Source organism: Petaurus breviceps, unplaced genomic scaffold (assembly GCF_028583685.1).
Source record: "Petaurus breviceps papuanus isolate PSGF00001 unplaced genomic scaffold, PetGlider_PUasm1.0 189, whole genome shotgun sequence".
NCBI classification, from domain to species: domain Eukaryota; kingdom Metazoa; phylum Chordata; class Mammalia; order Diprotodontia; family Petauridae; genus Petaurus; species Petaurus breviceps.
In genome coordinates, this window is record NW_027185809.1 from 24930771 (window position 1) to 24952077 (window position 21307).

At 39.4% G+C, this 21307-nt stretch overlaps 1 protein-coding gene and 1 pseudogene across 1 annotated transcript in view; both read right to left on the reverse strand.

The window, feature by feature from the left end:
• The window catches only part of JKAMP (JNK1/MAPK8 associated membrane protein), a 449359-nt gene extending 440840 nt beyond the window's left edge, over positions 1 to 8519 (reverse strand). Inside the window, exon 1 of the mRNA XM_069092068.1 lies at positions 8515 to 8519. The gene's annotated coding sequence lies outside the window, so the exon portion shown is untranslated. The remainder of the gene's footprint in view (positions 1 to 8514) is intronic.
• Positions 8520 to 20335: 11816 nt separating this feature from the next.
• LOC138164039 (ubiquitin-conjugating enzyme E2 H pseudogene) lies at positions 20336 to 20928 on the reverse strand (annotated as a pseudogene).
• Positions 20929 to 21307: the final 379 nt, after the last annotated feature.

Consider the following 21307-nt stretch of genomic DNA (forward strand, 5'->3'; position numbering starts at 1 on the left):
GGATAAATACACAGCCTCCAGTCTTTTTCCTTAATAGGATGTATTATATATAACATGTATATATGAGTTGTATAGTGTGTTCGGGGAAGATTGATACCTCTGGTGTGAGGGCTGCTGAGCCCTTTCCAGGGTGTCCAACTGACTCACTCAACTCTCACCTAACTCACCTGTGGTTCCAAGAAGGTGTAGCAGATGAGCAATGGCCACACCCTGGTAAACTATCTTGGTAGATCTACTAAACTAGGTTGAGGGTAACCATGGGACCTCAAATCCATTGGTAAGGATAAATAACTTAAACTTCCAAGACTTTAGTTTCCTTAAATATAAAATGATGCAATTAAACTAACTGGACACTGAGGTCCTGCTGGTGGGTCTGCCTGCTTCAAGTGTCTCTCTACTCCAAAGCATCCTCCATTCAGCCACCAAAGTGATTTTCCCTAAGTGTAAGTCTGATAATCTTCCCTGCCATTAATAAACTCCAGTGGCTCCCTATCTTCTCCAGAATCAAATACAAAATCCTCTGCTTGACATTCAAAACCATTGATAATGCATAATAATTAGCCCCCCTCCTGCCTTTCCATTCTTCTTACACCTTACTCCCCTCCCTATATTCTTCAATCCAGTGACACTCTCTTCCTTACTGTTTCATGACCTAGATCCATCTCTTGGTTTAGGGAATTTTCTCTGGCCATCTGTAAAGCCACGCACAAGCAGCTTTCCAGAGGACTTCTGCTGTGAATGGCTTTCAAGGTTCTGATTACATAGTATAGTGAGCTCTCTACTTATTCAATAACAAATCAAAGCAAAACATTCATAGAAAATCAAAATACAGCACTCACAATGTTACAACTTATCATAGAAAATAAAAATACAGCATTCACCATGTTACAACTCAACAACTTATCACTAAAATGACCACATAGTTTTCACCAAAGTGGTCTCATAGTTTTAAACAAAGTACATTCATTTAGTCAATCACAAAATCCTTAATTCAATCACAAAGTACAAAAGTCAAAGTTCTCCACCCCTAGGTCACAATAAATCATAATCTTCTCAGTCAGTACACAGTATCCAAGTAAAGTCTTCTTTCAGCTTGACTTAAGGCTGGCTCTCAGCTTCCATGGTTCCTCTTCCATGGTCCCAGCTCCAACTGTCACCTGGATTCAAAGGCAGGGCAGTTCCCAGTTCCTTGTCCATATCCTTGTCCACCTCTTCATCCAGTTCCCATTCCATACTGAAGTTCACAGTTTCCAATCCACCTCAAGTCCTTCAGAGTTCCTGTTTCTGGGAAGACAGAGCTTGACAGAGCCACAATAATATTCATTCACATTGCCGGCACCATCATCAATTCACTATCTGCCTGTTAAATCAACTCAGGCCCACCAACAGGGTCTGAGAACTCAACACAAATCATCAACATAGAAATCAACACAGACTCACAAACAATCATGTCAGAACAAATCATCAACATAGAAATCAACACAGACCCACAAACAAGGTCCAAGAGGTCAGCACAAATCACCAGTGAAGTCCTAGGACCTCCAAAACTCTCCTCCAGGACTTCTGTAAACATACAACCAGAAAATCCTCTTTCAGGGATTCCAGTAAGGTCCCAGGGTTTCTGTACAAAGTATCACAAACAAACATCAAAACAGACAGAGCAGACAAACAGAATGCTGGCATACCACAAGCTTTCTCCTTCTTGTCTCTGCCACCACAAGAGTCCTCAGTTCTGCTCTCTCTAGCCTGGGTCTCTCCTTATATATGGTCATTAGCTCCTACCCTTCCTGTTGTAGGAGTCCATAAGTTCTAGGGTTCACAAGTTGTGGGGTTCACACATTCTATTTCTTAATAAACTTAATACAAGGCTTAAAAGAAACTTGAACTGAAAAAAGGTGTTAATTCAATAGCTGAAACAAGATGTGAGCTACTTCTGTGCTTGCCATTACACCATCTCCCATGCCTTGAATTCTCTCCCTCCTCTGTTCCAACTATCAACCTCCTTGGCTTCCTTTAAGTCCCAACTAAAATTCTGCCTTCTACAGGAAGCCTTCCCCAACCCTCATTTTCTAATTTCCTATTTATCCTGTACATAGTTTGTTTGGGTGTTTTGTTGTTTGTTATCTCTCTCATTAAATTGTGAGCAACCTGGGGGCAAGGACTGTCTTTTGCCTTTTTTTTTGTATCCCTAGAACTTAGCCCAGGGCCTGGCACATAGTAGGTGTTTAATACATTTTTATTGATTGGTAGATCTGTGATTCATGAACTTATGCTATATGCACAGATCCTTTAATATTGGCATCCTGTGATGACAGGATGACATCAATGAGCAGTTTAGCCGTTTTGAAACATGAACTTTCATGGAATACTGTGAATCCCTCTAGGAACTGCAAATGTCCTTGATCTCCCCGACTGCCAAGTTTGGGAGATTTTTATAATAAACACACAAAATCTTACTTGCTTTTCAGGAAACAGGGAACCTGTAACCTGATCCTGGGATATTAGAGCTTGTTCTTCATTCGATTTTTGAGCAGCCTGGTATATGAAGGATATGTTTGCCACCATGCCTCCCACAGAGGGAGTTTTGCTTTATGTACTTTAGAGAATGTACCCACTATCCATCTGCCCTGAAGTTATGACATATACCCCCAGCTACAAAGCATATGTTGAACTAGGAAAGCAAAGGCAACTTTATGAGTTGGGAGCCCCCTTGCTTCCTGACTGGGGAAGCTCTCAGAGTAGTAAAGAAATGAGGTTAACTTATTTGACCAGATCCCCTGTTTTCTTAAGACTCTCTATATTCAGAGGATTTATCTGCTTCAGTGTAGGAAGTGAGGTGACCAAATAGTGCTTTGGATGTTGAGCATGCACCTTGGATGCCAATGTGCCTAGCCCAAGTTTTATGCATATTTATGATTGTACCAGGTTAAGGATACCCAACACACTCTTAACAACCTTGAAGCTCCAAAGGGTAATTTAAATTGCCTACTTGAGAATAATTTTGCTGAATCATCCTGTTCTTTGATTATTAGTTTGCTTGGTAAAAGCTAGCTAGCATTTATTTTTCTATTTCTTAGCCAGTATTAAATAGTTTTGATGATTACTGTATATCTGGTAGACTAAACCTCTTTCCTTTACATTTTTTCATTATTTCCTTTTATATTTTTGAATTTTTATTCTTTGAAATGAATTTTGCTATAATTTGTTCTAATTCAGTAAAATAATTTTTGGTAATTTAATTGGGACCACACTGAATATATAAATTAGTTTGGGTAAAATTGTCATTTTTATTATATTGGATTTTCTTTTTTTATAAACTTTTATATTTTTCAAATAATTTTTTCTTAACTCCAACTATACCTCATCCTGTTATGCAAATAATACATAATCCAACAGAACAAATTTCCACATTAGTTATGTATGAAAATGTATGTCTCATTCCACATTTTAAGTTCATCATTTCTGTCAGAAGTCACAATATGATTTCATCTTCATTCTTTTGGATCTGTGATTTTATCACTATAAGAATTCTAAAGTCTTTCAAAATTATTTTTCTATATTATGGTATTATTATTGCATACATTTTTCTCCTAGTTCTGTTTACCTCAATATGGTATCAGTTTATAAAGAGTTCTCCCCACTTTCCTCTGAAATGGTCCATGTAATAATTTCTTATGGTACAAATAGCATTTCATTCCATTTATATGTCACAACATTGTTAGCCATTCCCCAAAAGGATACCTCTTTAGTTTCCAATTTTTGTTCTACCACAAAAAATTTGCTATAAATACTTGTGGACTCATAGATCCTTTTCCTCTTCCTTTGATTTCTTTGGGGGCACAGGCCTAGTAGTAATATAGTTAGACCAAAGGATATACATAGTTTGGTAACTTTCTGGGCATAGTTCCAAATTGTTTTTCAGAATGGTTGGACCAATTAACAACTCTGCCAATAGAGCACTAATGTGCCTGTTTTCCTACAACTAATCCAACATTATCATTTTCCTATTTTTTCATCTTTAGCAGTTTGATAAGTGTGGAGTGAAACCTCATGCTTCCTTTAATTTGCATTTCTCTAATTAATAGTGATTCAGAATTTTTTTTATCTGATTGTTGATAGTTTGAATTTCTTCCTTTGAAAACTGGCTTTTTAGGGTGGAACCAAGATGACAGAAGAGAGGTAGCAACCTAGCTGAACTCTTCCAACATTTCTCTCCAAACAACTTTAACATAACACCTCAAATAAAATTTGCAGTGGCACAAGGTGAGATTTTTTTTTTAACCTAAGACAACCTAGGAGATCAACAGGAAATGTCTGGACCACTGACGTGGTGACTGGTCCAGAGCACATATGGCCGAAGTGCCAACAGTGGGCCTTGGAGGTGTCCTTGGGAGTGGTGGCAGCAGCTGTAGAAGCTCTCAGCACAGAGATAGTGAGGAGGTTGAAAAATTTGTCCTAAAGGGATTACAGAGGACCCTTTTCTGACCCTGGTTTCAGCTGGTGCTGACTGGCAACTCTATTGCCTGTATGTAGTTCTGGGCTGCAATTCCAGGGAGAAGTGATTGCTTGATTGGTGATTGGTGATAAGGAAGCAGGGTCAGTTCTCAGGTGAAAGCTCCAAGACAGAGAGGATCACTAGCATTTGCAGCTGTAAGAGAGCAGGGGCCTTGGTCACAGCTCCAGGGCCAAGAGGACACTGCACTTGTGACACAGGAGACCAGGGGCCCTTCTTGGGGAAAGACCAAAGGGCAACCCAGGAGAATAGTGACAGCATTCTCCCCTCATCGCACTGTCTTGGAAGTACCGAAAACTTGCAGACTCATGCAAAGAAGAGCTTTTACAATGGAGGGGAAAATAGGGGTAGTGGTGGTGGTGGCATGCAATGTGTGAACCTAGTACTCATTGGAATTGATTCAGAGAATGACATCTATGTGTGTGCACATAAGTATGTATGTATTTGTACACACAGACAGATATACACACCACAAATCTGTCATATGTGTGTATGTATATATATACATATATTCATACATATACCTCTGTGTGTGTGCATATACACATACACACATACACACAGACACAGAGCTATCCCTTTCACATCACTGGGGTTAGGGACATGTAGCCTCCACAATTTGGAAAATCCACATAACATTTTTTGGCCCTTCATACCAAAGAAATCCAAATTATTATAGTATTAAAAGATAAAACATGTCGATAATATTCAATGCTCTGCATATATTTTATGCATTTCTGAGTTTCTAAACATTTTCCATATTGTCTGCTGGCATTTGAATATCACATGTGGCTTTGGTAAAACTCGCCCAAAATTCCCATTTAATTTCTTATGTAGACATGCAATATAGTGAAACTGCAATAGGGGAAGTTGTGATATGGAAGGGATAACTAAATATATATATATATTATATACATACAAACATATATACACACAAATATTTGTTATATATACATATACATATATACAGATAGATATATAGACAGACAGACAGACAGATAGATAGATAGATAGATAGATAGATAGATAGATAGATAGATAGATAGATAGATAGACAGATAGATAGATAATGATTTGCATATAGAAATCTATCTTACCCCACTGGGGTAGGGGGGGATAAAAGGGAAGGCAGATTAAGGGAGGCAGTGGTCAGAAGCAAAACAGATTTTTGAAGAGGAATGGGGAGGAGAAGGAGGGAGGGAGAGAGAGAGAGAAACATATGCAGAGTTAAAATAAGGAGATAGAGCAAAATCTATTATACTACAGCTGAAGTAAAAAAGAAAAAACCAGGTGTAGCAATCATGATCTCAGACAAAGCAAAAAAACCAAACAAACCATATATACATAAGACTAATTAAAAGAGATAAATAGGGAAACTACATTTTACTAAATGGTAATTATAGGCAGCTAGATGGCTCAAGTGGGAATTACAGCTGGATGCTGACTGACGCTCTCACATCCACTTGATCCAGAGGTTACCCCTGACCCTTCAGATCATTCCTCCTTAACCAACCATGGGAGACATGGCCACTGTCACTGCTTAGAAGAGCAAGGAATCATCAACTACAGTCCTTCTGGTAAGATAGAGCACTAGGACTTACCGTCTGCTTACCATGGCTCCCAGAGTTCCACTGGGCTTTACCATCTTCCCTGCCACTATGCCCTCTGAGCCATAAGCCCTTACTGGGCTGTATCAACTACCCTTCCCCTGTACCCTAAGGGGCAATGAGCCTTTCCATCTGTCTTGAAGTTGAATCCTGCTGTATGTGTTGTCTCTGCTACGTAGAGTATAAACTCTTTAAGAACTAGGGCTATTTTGCTTTTCTGTTTGTATCCTTATCACATAGTGAAGTGTTCTTATGCTTTGTAAATGTTTTCCCATTGCAAGAAGTGACACAGTCTTGAGCTAGGATGGTTGTAATGGGATTGGAAAGGAAGGAACAGATGTGAGACATTGTGGGAGTAGAATTGATCATACTCAGCATATAATGAGATGTGAGGGAGAGGGGAAGGGAAGCCTCAGAGATGATTTTGATGTTGGGAGCCTGAGATGACAGTGGAAGTTAGTGGGAGAGGCAGGTTTTGTGGAGAGAGAACAATAAATTTAGTTTGGGACATACAGAATTTGAAAGGTCATGTGTGTAGTGCTATTTTGGCAATGCAAAATATGCTTTGACTTAGTTCCTGTTATGCTAAGGGAAGTCCTATGAAAGAATGCACAGGGACAGAGAGAGAAAGGAACAGAGAGATAGACATAGAGAGACAAAGAGAGAGAGACATAAACAGAGAGATAGAAAGAGACAGAGAGGGGGAAGAGGGAGGAAAGGGAAAAGAGTAATCCTCCTCACTTAGGGAGTAGGAGCCAGAATCATGAGAGGGACTGGAGGAAGTTGGGAGTCATGAGGAGGAAATGTTCCAAACTAGGATTGGGTCTGTGTGACTACAAGGGCCAGGGCAGGGATGCAGGGATGCAACTATATTGACTCATGAGACTGGAGCTATTGATTCTTTTATCTTCATCACTTTTCCTAGTCTTTTCAAGGGCAATATATCTGTCTTCTTGAAACTTATATCTGTCTCTTAAGAATTATTTTACCTTAACCCCAATTGCCTTGCCTTACTCCCCTCAAAAAAAAGGGCAGCTAGATGGCGTAGTGAATAGAGTACCCACCCTGAAGTCAGGAGGACCTGAGTTTAAATGTCAGCCTCAGACACTTGATCCGTACTAGCTGTGTGACCTTGGGTACATCACAACCCCAATTGCCTTGCCTTCCTCCCTCAAAGAAAAAGAATTAATTTACCTTTCTTGCTTATCTGTCTTTAAAGGAGGTGTTTATGGTAAACATGGATGAGCATTGCATCTCTAGGCCATGCTCAGAATTTTAGTGGAAATAGAAGTAGCAGAGCACTTGAGAAGGAATAAATCGAAAGCTTCAATATTCTGCCATCAGGCTCTTCTTCTTCTTTTTTTTGGTCTTTTTTTTTGGAGGGCGAAGGCAGGGCAATTGGAGTTAAGTGACTTGCCCAAGGTCACACAGTTAGTAAGTGTTAAGTTTCTGAGGTCAGATTTGAACTCAGGTCCTCCTGACTCCAGGGTGGGTGCTCTATTCACTGCAGCACCTAGCCGCCCCAATCAGGCTCTTCTTTTGGAATGGGGGCTCAGAGTTGGAAAAAGAGAATTATTGATTAATATTTATACTTTTCAGAGCACAAAGACATATATTTTGGGACAAAGGAGAAAATAGAACAAGTGGGGGGATGGGATGGAGGGAAATATAGTTAATCTTTCACAGCATGACTATTATGGAAGTGTTATGCATAACTAAACATGTATAACCTATTTTGAATTGCTTTCTTGCTCAATGAGGGTGGGTAGGAAGGGAAGAAGGGAGAGAATTTGGAACTCAAAGTTTTAAAAACAAATGTTAAAAATTGTTTTTATATGCAACAGGGAAATAAGATATACAGACAATGGGGTATAGAAATCTATCTTGCCCTTCAAGAAAGTAAGGGGGAAAGAGATGGGGGGTGGTGATAGAAGGGAGGGCAGACTAGGGGAAGGGATAATCAGAATGAATGCCATCTTGGGGTGGGGAGGAGAGGAGAGATGGGGAGAAAATTTGGAACTCAAAATCTTGTGGAAATGAATGTTGAAAACTAAAAATTAATTAATTAAAAATAAAATATCCCCAATAACACTACACACACACACACACACACACACACACACACACACACACCAAGGTAGCCCAATATAGCTGAGATGGCTAAGGAAGGATGTGCTCACTGCTATCTACTATTTTAGTGCTGAATCAGGCAGCTACATTGCTTTGTCACACCAACTGGTCCATTGGATGAAAAAGGACATAGGCAGTCCCTGGTTTTAAGACACTCACAGTATAGTAGGGGGAGTATGACATGTATCAAGGGATTTTGTAAAAAGTGCTTCACACAGTGCCTGACCCTTAATAGGTACTAAATGGATGCTTATTCCCTTCCCTTCCCCATGTACACAATTAAGTTGAGGGTAGCTAGGTGATGCAGTGGATAAAGCACCAGCCCTGGAGTCCAGAGGACCTGAGTTCAAATTTGACCTCAGACATACACACACACACACATACACAAGATAAATTTTGATCTCTCTCTTTCTCTGTGCCTCTCTTTCTGTCAGTCTTTGTCTGCCTCTGCTTCTCTCTCCCTCCACCCCCTGACTGTGCTGTTCTTTGTAACAAAGAAAAATAAATTAAACAAAAAATATATGATACGGTGACCAAATCTGATAAATATGGCCCCCATCCCCTGCCCCTCTGGTAAAGATTGTGATTTATTTTCTTTTCTCTGGGACATTCACTGGTTATTCTTTTCTTCTGCATTTTCATTGTATAGTTATTTTCTCTTTTCTTATGAAAATCCATGGATTACCCTATATTCCCTTAGACAATGATATGAGTATCCTTCATCACTCTCTCTCTCTGTCTCTCTCTCTGTCTCTCTCTCTCTCTCCCTTCCTCTCTCCCTCCCTCCCTCTCTCTCCCTCTCCTCCCTGTGTGTGTGTATGTGTGTGCAATTTGTTTCTTCTTTTTAGTGAATTGTAAACCTAAAGTCAGCTTTTTCAAGTGAAGATTTAGTTTTAGGGAGGCTAGATTCTTTTGAAGTTGAAGAAAAGTCAGTCTTTCATTTCTCCTCTCTAAAAAAAATCCATCATCATCAGAAAATTATCAGGGTGGAAGGAAACTGTGTGAGGTTCTATCTAGTTCATCCTCTTGCCTTAATTCAAGGCCAAATCCTGTTCTTGGTAAAATTTTTCTTTTTGAATTCAAAACCCTATAAAAGAGTATCATTATTCCTATTTTTATAGCAGGGGAAATTGAAACTTGGGAGAGTTTAAGTAATTAGGTTGCAAAGCTATGCAGAAACTCCAGACTCTTCATCCAGTGCTCTAACTCTCCTCCACCACACGCCATTGCTATTAATTATGCTTTTTAAAAGCCACCCCATTTGGCTGTCATGTGGCCATTAATCAGTGAGGGTCTGTAGAACTTGTATGTGAATGAAAAACTTCCTTTTGTCTAAATGAATTTTGTTATATACAATTTCACCAAGTCTCCCAAACAAATAGCTTTTTTTAGGTTCAAAGAGCAGCTTTACATTTTCTCTGATTATAGATTTATGGCTAAATATGCTCTACATGGTAATTCTGCTTTTAACCAACACCAAGGCAAATTCTGCCTAAAGGTAAACATTGGTCTCAGTTGCACAATATCCAGCAGTCACATATATAGTTCTGAAGAAATTATTAGTTCTATATCACTAAAGCTGACCAATATGTCCCTGGATAAGGAAAGGGAAATGGGTGAATTCCAGGAGGTCAGGAAATCTGTTTCTTTCTGTTTCTGATTTAATCACTGAAAAAAAATAAATAAAAAAGATTCAATATCCACAAATGTTTGTGGAGTATCCACTATATATGAAGCCTTTTTTTTTTTTCTTTTTGGAGGAGGGAAGGCAGGGAAATTGGGGTTAGAAGACTTGCCCAAGGTGAGTAAATATTAAATGTCTGAGGTCAAATTTGAACTCAGGTCCTCCTGTGCTTTATCATTGCATCACCTCATTGCCCCTATACGAAGCCTTTTGTAACTTATATCAAATCTTTTACTCAGTGCCTCTGTCTTATCTACATACTAGAATAACATAGTCTACCAATTTAATTCCACAAGTACGTATTAGGTGTCAACTCTGTGTTAAGCACTCTGCTCTGGGATCAAAAAGTAAAAAATGAAATGGTCTCAGCCCTCAGAGAGCTTATATTCTATTGACCTAAAGATTTTATTAAGAATTGCTTGTGGGGGCGGCCAGGTAGCACAGCAAGTAAGAGCACCGGCTCCAGTATTGAGAAGACCTGGAGATCGAATCCCGGGCTCAGACACTCAGCACCACACCCAGAAATAAGTGGCCGTGTAACCTTGAGCAAGTTACTTAACCCCAATTGCTTAAAAAAAAAAAAAAAGAATTGCTTGTGGCCCAGCTAGTTGCACAGTGAATTGTTGTCCCTGGAATCAGAAGGACCTGAGTTTAGACACTTAACACTTACTAGCTGTGTGACCTTGGGCAAGTCACTTAACCCCAATTGCCCTGTATTCCCTCCTTCAAAAGGCAAAAAAAAAAAAATTGCTTGCTCACAGATTCATAATGCCATTGGTAGAGGTCTTCTCTCCACTAATACGAATCATAATCCTTCTATAGCTTTTTAATTTGTCCAGTTTTTGCCAATGCTTTCCCACAGATTCTCCAAAGAAGATCCATACAGCATGCTACAAACTTTCCTCTCACTCTTTTAATATCTCAGTGTACCACTGCAATCATTCACCTATTGGCTGTCATTCTCACTACACATCCAGCCTGTCTCTCATTCTGGCCTAATTTCAAAGCTGTTTTTTATTTGTGTTTTTTTGTTTGTTTTATGCTGTAGTCTGTTTACACTCACCAATTCAACTCAGTTGAATTCAACAAGCATTTATTTGGGCACCTACTATATGTAAAGTACCACATGTAAGACACTATGTGTATTTCCATTGTCCACTGGGGCTATGTATAATGTAATTCTTCTATTACCATTTGGGATTATCGGGAGAATATTCATATAAAATAAATGGTTTTTTTGCAATCGTAGACAGTTTAGGAACACTGACATTACACTACAGTTTTCCATATTCAGTCCAGGCTGATATCTTCTTCTTTATCAATTCTGTAATGCTTACCTAACATAGATGTAGCTATTTTTATTTGACAGGATGCTCAGCCAGCTTCATGGCATAATCTGTTTTCATTCACTTTGTTTTTCTAGTGTGAATGATTATACTCAAATTTATTCACATTACTATAGATTTCTATGAATAATCTTTGGCATGTTTATGAATTGAATGTAAATAGTTTGATGTCATCTGCAAAAGAACATTTGGAAACCCTTTCTTTCAATTGGAAATCTATTTAGACTGTATTTCATGACACTTGTGAACATGTTTGTATATACACATATAACATATGTACATGCATATGTAGGCATATATATACATATGTAGCTATTTAGCCAGATATATACATACATACATTTGTTTACTTGATGTCAATTTACTTATTTACTTAGAATTTACTTACAATGACAATTTACTTACTTGATGTCGATACTCAACAGGCAGTTAAAATTCATTTTGTGGTAGAATCTTTCAGGGAGCCCTGTGCGTGTGTGTGCATGCACATGCACACACACACATCTAGTCCAAGGAAAGTCTATAAAGCTGTGTTTTGCTCTATTAGGACAAATACTTTTTTTTTTTGCCTTTTTTTTTTTGGAGAGCAATTGGAGTTAAGTGACTTGCCCAAAATCACATGGCTAATAAGTGTGTCAAGTGTCTGAGGCCGAATTTGAACTCAAGTCCTCCTGACGCCAGGGCGGGTGCTCTATTCACTCTGCCACCTCACTGTCCCAGACAATTACTTTTTTTTGAAATTAGAAAATAAACACAATGGAGTGTTGCATAATATAAATATCTCAGTTACATAAGTAACTGAAAAGATGTAATCTTCTGAAGAAAATTACCTCCAAAACCTAGTCTTCTCATATTTCCTTTATACTCTTGATGCATGCATAGGATACTTCAGCAATTCATAGAAATTGATATTGTAAGACTATAGTTGTTGGTATCTTTTCATTAGATTTTAAACAGTTCCATCATCTGTGACATTTTCCATTCTTTTGTGATTTTTTCCACTTTGAAATATCTTAAAAGTTGATGCCTGAGCCTCTTTAAAATTTTGTCACTGCTAACACAGATTGCATCTGTAAGTACTTGCCTAAGACCTGTCACTCTTCACAGCTTCATCCTCTTAATCAACCTTACCACTTTCTTCCCGTAGTACGTCAGATACAAAAGTGGGAGAGGCCAGATGGAATAGTTCTATTATTGCTACAGATGAGAATAAAGCATTATAATGGTAGTGGAAGATTTAGTCCCCTTCATACCTATTGTCTTCCCAGTTTCATCCATAAATGCTCTTGAGATGATGGGGTTTAGCCAGATTTCATGCCAAACAGGATTTTTTCTCTTCAATTGCTTTTCAACATCTTGTCAGGCAATAGTATTCTCCCCCTTCCATCCTCCTTCTTTGTAAGGTTTTGCAAACTATCTGTTGTTCTAAACTTGGTTTGCCCTCAAGTGCCATGTCTTACTACTTTGTGTGGAGATAAGATTTTGTTAGCTAAGGTAGTTTCTGGGGTCATTCAATCTCTATATATTAGCCACTCAGTAATTAAAATTTTCCAGGAAATGACAGAGACAATGGCTTTATTTTTATCCATTTCCCATTTTCCCAGAGTTGATAACTTATTTAAAGGTCTGCTTGACATGATTGTAAATACATGTAGTATCTTCTTACTTATATCTTTTTACATCCTATGGTATTTAATTTTCATTATAACCAGTTGATAGCCTGAATATGATCAGACAGCTGATTCTGAACCAGTTCCTGTTTGCTAAGGCACAATAGTCATTGGTGGATAAGGATATGGTTCTTGCAGTATGTGGGGCAAAAGTTATTTGACTGAGGATGAGAAATATTAATCTTTTTTATCTAACACCCACTCTCCTGTGGTTATATCCTTTATTCCCTACTTTGGGCCCTAACATTCTATAAAGAGAACTCCTGCCCTCAGTCCCTGCTGCTTTAGGGACAGATCTCCTTCTCCTTCTCCTCCTCTTCCTTCTCCTTCTTCTTCTCCTTCTTGCCCATCTATCATCTGTCTCACTTCTCATTCTCCATCTCAGAGAGCCATGCTCATGACAAAGTTTTGAAAAAAGAGGAAGAGGAAAAAATTATCAATGCACAAAGTAATCAATGATTGATACACAGAAGAAATCTGCCAACATACATGATGTCCCAATATCATGAACCCTCACTTCTGCAAAGGAGTTTGGGGGAAGATGTCTTTTCATATATCTACTTTAGGGCCAAGCTTGATCTTTCAAAGTCTGCAACATTCATCTATGTTTTCCCACAGTAATTTTCAAGGAATTTATTACCTTAGTAATTGTGCTACAATTTGTTAGCATTCTGCTTACTCATAGGAATGTTCATTGCATAGCATAATTTTGTAGATGGTAAATGCCATCCCTAGCTGTCCAAGCGACACTTATAGCATTCTTTTTTTTAATTTTATTTTTCAAACGCTTTATTAGCTTCTGATTTACATCATTCATTTCTGCCAGATTTTGAGTTACAAATTTTCTTCCCATTTTTCCCCTACCCATTGCCCCAAAATAGCATTCCCACAGAATATCCCCTCCTCCAATCTGCTCTCTCCCATATTTTCTCCCATACCCCTTTTGACTTTTCCAGTGGATCTCTATGCCCTACTGTCTGTATATCTTATTTCCCAATTACATGGAAAATAGTATTAATAATAGTATATATATATATATATATTTGAGTATTTGATTTTAAAACTTTGAATTCCAGATTCATTCCCTTCCTCCCTTGTCACCCACCCTCGCTGGGAAGATAAGCAGTTCAGTATAGGCTGTACATGTGTGGCTAATGCAGAACAATAACATAGTAGATATATTGTAAAAGACTAACTATATTTCCCTCCCTCCTATCCCACCTCCCACTTGTGCTGTTCTCTACTTTGATCCCATCCCTTTTCAAAAGTGGGTGTTTCCAACTTCCCTCGTCCCCAGCCTGCCCTCCCTTCCATCATCTCCCTTCTCATTCCCTTCCCCTCTATTCTCCTTTAGGGTGAGATACCCTATTTAGTGTGTATTTCATTCCCTCCCCAAGCCAAATTCAATGGGAATAAGGTTGATCCATTCCCTTTTGCTTTCCTATTCTTTCCTTCCATTGTAACCATTTTCCCTTGCCTCTTCTATATGAGATAGTTTACCCCATTCTGTCTCTCCCCGTCTCCTCTCATTATATTCCTCTCTCACCTCTTAATTTCACCTTTTAAGTTATCATCCCTTCCTATTAAATTGGTCCTGTGCCCTCTATCTATGTATACCTGTAAACATATATACACACATTCACATATGTATTCATATACCCATATACCCTCATACACACACACATATTTCTATTCCCTTCAACTACTGAGAAAAGTTTCATAAGTTACAATCATTGATTTTCCATGTAGGAATGTTAATAGTTCAACTTTGATAAGTTCCTTATGATTTCTTCTCCCTGTGTACCTTCTTATGCTTCTCTTGCTTCTTGTATCTGAATGTCAAATTTTCTATTCAACTCTGTTTTATTCAGCAAGAATGCTTGAAAGTCCTTTATTCCACTGAATGACCATATTTTCCACTGAACCATGATACTCAGTTTTGCTGGGTAGGTGACTCTTGGTTTTAATCCCAGCTCCTTTGACCTCCGGAATATCATATTCCAAGGCCTTCTATCCCTTAGTGTAGAAGCTGCCAGATCCTGGGTTATCCTGATTGTGTTTCCACAATATTTAATTTGTTTCTTTCTGGCTGCTTATAATATTCTCTCCTTAATCTGGGAATTCTGGAACTTGGCTATAATATTCCTAGGAGTTTTCTTTTGGGGATCTTTTTCAGGAAGTGATCGGTGGATTCTTTCAACCTCTATTGTGCCCTCTGGTTCTAAAACATCAGGGCAGTTTTCTTTGAGAACTTCCTGGAGGATGATTTCTAGGTTCTTACATTGATCATGGCTTTCAGGTAGTCCAATAATTTTTAAATGATCTCTCCTGGATCTATTTTCTAGGTCAGTGGTTTTTCCCATGAGATATTTCACATTGCCTTCTATTCTTTTATTTGTTTGGATCTGTTTAACAGCTTCTTGATTTCTCATAAAGTCATTGGCTTCCATTTGCTCCAATCTAATTCTGAAGCAACGATTCTCCTCATTGAGCTTTTGAGATTCTTTTTTCATCTGGAAAATTTGGCTTTTTAAGGCATTCTTCTCCTCATTGCCTTTTTGAGCCTTTTTTGCCATTTGAGTTAGTCTATTTTTTAAGGTATGATTTTCCTCAGTCAGGCTGTTGACTCTCATTTCATAATTTTCTTGCATCATTCTCATTTCTCTTCCCAATTTTTCCTCCACTTTTCTTATCTGCTTCTTAAGGTCCTCTATGGCCTGTAACCAACTTGTATTTTCCTTTGAAGCTTTTGTTGCAGGAATTCTGTCTTCACTGTCTTCCTCCTTTTCCATGCTTTGCTCCTTTTTGTCCCCAAAACAGGAGTCTAATGTTGGAATCTTCAGTCTGCTTTGTTTCCTTTGCCTGGTCATGTTGCCCCTCAGTCACTTGATCCCTGGGCTTTTTGCCACAGTATGACTCTACCACCAGACAGGGGAGCTTTTGTTGCAAACGCTTGGGTTTTCTCAGCTGTTGGAGGTATTAGATGGGTGCCCTCTCTGAGGTCTCCACATGCTGTGGCAAGCTGGACACATACCCCAAGACCTCCACTCTAGACTGCAATCCAGATCCAAGAAGGTCAAAGCAAGAGCCATTACCCCTCAGACTGCTGCTTGGTCCCCCTACACTGTGCAGGCCAGGAGCTGAAGCTGTGACGTGGTGCGTGTCTCAGTGGCTTCTCACCCTGGGGGCAAAAGCCACGCACTCCCACTTACTGGTCCCAAAGTCCAGACTGCACTGACCTCCTACTTTGTCCTTCGCATCTATCTGTTGGTAAATCTGGAAGCGGCCACAGCTGCTGCTGATCTGGAGTCCCTCTAGCAGGTGGCTGGTCAGGCCTGCCCTGGGGCTAAAGCCTTGGTGTGGGGCTAGACTGGGCTCCCAGAGCCCTGCGCTGGCCATTTGCTGGCCTGCCAGGCTGTCCTCAGAGGGAGGTTAGCTTCTCTGTGTCATTTTGTGGGTTCTGCAGCTCCAAAGTTTGTTTAGAGTCCCCTTTTTACATAGATAGGGGAAGGTGGAAGCCAGAGCAGTGGGGAGGTCCTGCTTCTACTCTGCCATCTTGACTCCGCCCCTCCCCCCCACTTGTAACATTCTTGTAGCATACATCTGTAATTTTAAGTTTAATGACATGAAGCTTTCTATTCAGCTAATGAATAAGATGTTGGATACTTTTCTATGGTTAAGTGTTGTTACAATACATAAACTTTGAATTTAAAGTGGTAACTTCTCTCTATCATATTTGGCTGGCTCTTACTGAGAGAAGTGAAAAATAAACATAGACCTCAAGTTCCTAAAAAAATATGTTTAACGTGAACTAGTTGTAAATGCTTCTAAAACATCTTAGGAAAGAAAGTTTCAATGCCCAACCTTGCATAGAATTGTCTTGTTTGATTCCTTAACTCAAATTCTTCCATAATGAAGTTGATTTTATTAATCTGTCTTTTTTGTGAACTTATTTTTGTTTTCCAATTTATTTATTTATTTTTACTTTTCAGTATTCATTTCCATGAGATTTTGAGTTACAAATTTTCTTCCTCTCTTTCCCCTACCCTACCCCAAGATAGCTAGCCTACTGGATACCCCTTTCCCCTATCTGTTCTCTCTTATATCCTCCTCCATACTCCGCACCCTAACTTTCTAGTAAGGCAAGATGTATATCTATACCCTGGTGCCTGTATATCTTATTTCCCAGTTGCATGTAAAAAAATAACAACAAAAATCCCAGGTTTTTACATACACATTTGTTTTTAAAACTTTGAGTTGTAGATTTTTCCCCTTCTTCCCTCCTCACCCACTCCCATTGAGAAGATAAGCAATTCAATACAGGTTGTACACGTGTAGTTACACAAAACATTTCCATAGTCGGTATATTGTGAAAGACTATCCTCCATCCTATCCCGCCCCTCACTTATTCTATTTTCTCCTTTGACCCTCTTCCTTTTCAAAAGTGTTTGCTTCTAACTACCCTCTCCCCCAATCTGCTCTCCCTTCTATCATCCCCCCCTCTTATCCCCTTCCCCCTTATTTTCCTTCCACCATTTGAGTGTGTATGTTATTCCATCCTTAAGCCAAATTCAATGAGAGTAAGGTTTTCCCATTCCCTTTTACTTTCCTGCTCTTCCCCTCCATTGTAAGTTTTCTCTTGTCTCTTTTATATGAGATAATTTACTCTAATCTATCTCTTCCTTTCTCCTTCTCCCAAAATATTCCTCTCTCTCCTCTTAATTTTATTTTTTATATATCATCCCTTCATATTCAACTCATCCTGTGCCCTCTGCCTATATATACATGTACATACATATGAACACCCTCACATATATATTTATACATACATATATATGTATGTACACATATATATTCCCTTCAACTGTCTTCATACTGAAAAAAGTTTCATGAGTTACAATGATCATTTTTCATGTAGGAATGTAAATAGTTCAACTTTAATAAGTTCCTTATGGTTTCTTTTCCCTGTTTACCTTCTCATGCTTCTCTTGCTTCTTGTATTTGAAGGTCAAATTTTCTGCTCAGCTCTGGTTTTTTCATCAAGAATGCTTGAAAATCCTCTATTTAATTGAATGACTATATTTTCCTTATGAATTTACCATACTCAGTTTTTAAAAAAAAATACAATTTTTTATTGTTTTAACTGAAATCACCACCCCCAGCACTTTAAGCCTACCCCTAAATAGCACCTACAGTAAAGGTTATAGCACAAGCAAACTGCTAATTCAGCAGGTAAGCAAGTTAGACCATGTCAGCAGAGATACCCTCCCCTCTCCCAAAGTAATGAGAATACAATGTACTAGATAAGAGTTAAAGTACACCATGACAGGTTAAATAGTTAATTCTACCCTTCCAACAAGTCACAAATGCTAGATAGATTACTTCAGCACGGTAACTAACCACAGCCCTACATAACTGCATTTTTTTTTTATTTTAAGCAAATGAAAAGGAAGGAAAACCTTTTGCATCATGCCCATAATTAACATAAAATAAATTCTTTGTATGTCTTTTTATTTAGGAAAATAATCATGCTAAATCAAGTTGTACTTTATATAGATTTTTCAAAGGAAAAGAGATTGATTGTGCTTTTTGAATTTAAAAAAAAGGCTATCTTCCAACCTCATTGACTCAAATCTTGTGGAATATAGTACTTCTAAATTTAAAAATGCGTTTCAGAATTTAAAAAAAATCTACCAATTGAGCCCTGTGGGACGTTCAAAACATTCTTTTTTAAAGTGTCTCGAAATTGGCTAATTCTGCTACTGTCCTTACTGGTTGCACCCTGCCCCCCCCAAAAGAATTTTTTTCTGTCTGTCTAAAAATTTTCACAAAACTCCCTAAAATACAGCAGGCAACATTAAGATCTGAAAGGAACTTTGTAGGCAACCTCTGGGCATGCAGCTAACTGAGTTTACATCTGATTGGCGGGCATTTTAAAGTGTCTAATTCCCTCTTAACATGGACAGGGAAAAAAATCCACCTTCAAAACCTGTTCTACTACATCAGAAGATATTTCATTCCCTCTCTTTCCCTCCCTCCCCTTTCAGAAGAATCCTTCAACTATATCTGAAGAAAGTTGCACTTGTTTTCCCCATGTAATTAAGCTGCTGTTAAGGAGTGGCAGAAGAAGGAAAAAAAAAAAAGACCACATTAAATGAGAGTACTGAAGTATTCATGGCCACTGGCCCAGTCTTCCCAGGTCTAATGCTCAGCATAATGACTTGTTTTGATGATGAGACCCTCTCTTGGTAGATGAAAGTACAATTTGCAATGTATGTCTAAACACAGTTCCAGCACGAATGAGCAAGTTTAAAACTCTCAGTCAAGGGTAGCAGTCTCAAACTGGCAAAGTAGAGTCTAATTTTGCATGTGCTCTGAATGAACCGAAGCACTATTCATGTCATTTCCCTCTTTTTCTCCCTCTGCCCACAAAAGGGATGGAGCTCAGAATCCAGACCAAGAAAATGAGTCATGTCCGGAAAAAGGATTTCAAAAGGTCCCCAAAGCAAATACAACCGTGGTTGTAGGGCCCTGTAGCTGGAAGGGCAGGAATCCACATATAAAAAAGTACTTGAAATCCAAGTCAAAAAACCTTCCTTTAAGCGTCAATACTCCAGATAGCTCCCTGTACTCAGTTATGGTCACTCCATGTAAAACAGGGTGCCAACACTAATGGGAAGGAACATCATCACTACTGAGCTGTTGGCTCTCTAAGCACACCTCCATCAGGCCTTCTCCCTCCCCAAGTCTTTCCTCTTTATTCCGAAAAAAGCTCTAGTCTATCTTAATGTCCAAGGGTTGGTTGGTTTGTTTTGTTTCTTTGGAACCACCAATAAAGGAAGCAGTATTTTTTTGTCCTCACATCTACCTATCACAGTAGCTATTTCGTTGATAGCTCAGTAGTGTACAAGTTGACTTGGCCAAATGGACTTATGAATGCATGCATTCGGGCTGCATATTGCCACTAAAATGGAATGTGGGAATATGTTATGCACCTCAGGTTGAGAAATGACCAAGAAATCTAGGTCTAAAGGGTGACATATAATATATATATACATATATATATATATATCAATGCTATTATTCATAAAAACCTTGTTTAGTAATAAAAAAATTGCTTTGTGGGGCGGCCAGGTAGTTAGTAAGAGCGTAAGTAAGTTAGTTAAGTTAGTAAGTTAGTAAGAGCGCAGGCCCCAAGTCGGGAGACCTTGGATCAGTCTGGCCTCAGATACTTAACACCCACACAAAATATAACTGGCTGTGTAACCTTGAGCAAGTTACTGAACTCCTTATACAAAAAGTTTCTTTGTTTAAATATGAATATTATAGTCAGCTTCTCATGGTTGGGAAATAATAGTCTTTCTGAAAAGCAGGGTCCTTTTCTACTACAGCTCCATATCTTGCGCCTAGTCTTCCGAAAAGTCAGGCATAGAACTCTGACGAGCTGTCCCTAGTGCCCTCTTCCTGCTCCTTCAGTGGCATATTTCTGAATGTATTCTTTAATTTTCTGTTTGTATTCTTCTGGCTGATGAAGGTACATGGCTGCAGCATCACCATTTAGAGGATCTATGGGGTTTGGATAGGCCAGCAACTGGGGCAGGAACGACTCAAATATATTGGTAAGATCATACAGAGCGTCCAAGTTTGATTAATTACATCTAGACACACAGTTCCTGAGGCTTCATCAATGTTGGGATGGAAAATTTTATTCATGAATCCTGCAGATGGGGATTTGAAAAGGTATTGATCAGGAAAATCCACTCTAACTTTCCACACTCTACCTTCATATGGTGTTCCATAAAACTTCACTACAAATTCATTGAGTCCTCCTAGGATTGTGACCCCATGCTTGCTTTCAATGAGCTGGACCACGTCCGTGTCCATCCACCTCTTGCCCGGGGTGGGGGATGACTTGGTGTCGCCGCAGCCGCTGCTTCCCGGTTGCCTGCCCCGCTTCCGCCTCTTCCCTTCCTAGGCCCGTCTCTCGCGGGCCCCGGGCTCCTCCTGTGGGGGCCGGGACACCCGATGTCCAGTCTGCCACCGCCACCTCTTTCTCCTGCCCTCCCCCCGCCCCCGCCAGGGGAGGTGGGGGAAGATGCTGGGGGGCTGGGGAGCATCCTGAGCTTCCCGGTGCTGCCTCTCCGCAGCTGCTGCCCAGGCCCTGGCTCTGGTCCCGGCTCTGGCTCCGGCTCTCTGCACAGCCACCCGCTGCTCCACGCTCCTTTCTGCTTCCCACCTTCCTTCCTGGCTCGCTGTCTCGCTGCCTCCGCCTCCGACCATACTCAGTTTTGCTGGGTAGGTGATTCTTAGTTTTAATCCTAGCTCCTTTGACCTCCAGAATATCATATTCCAAGCCC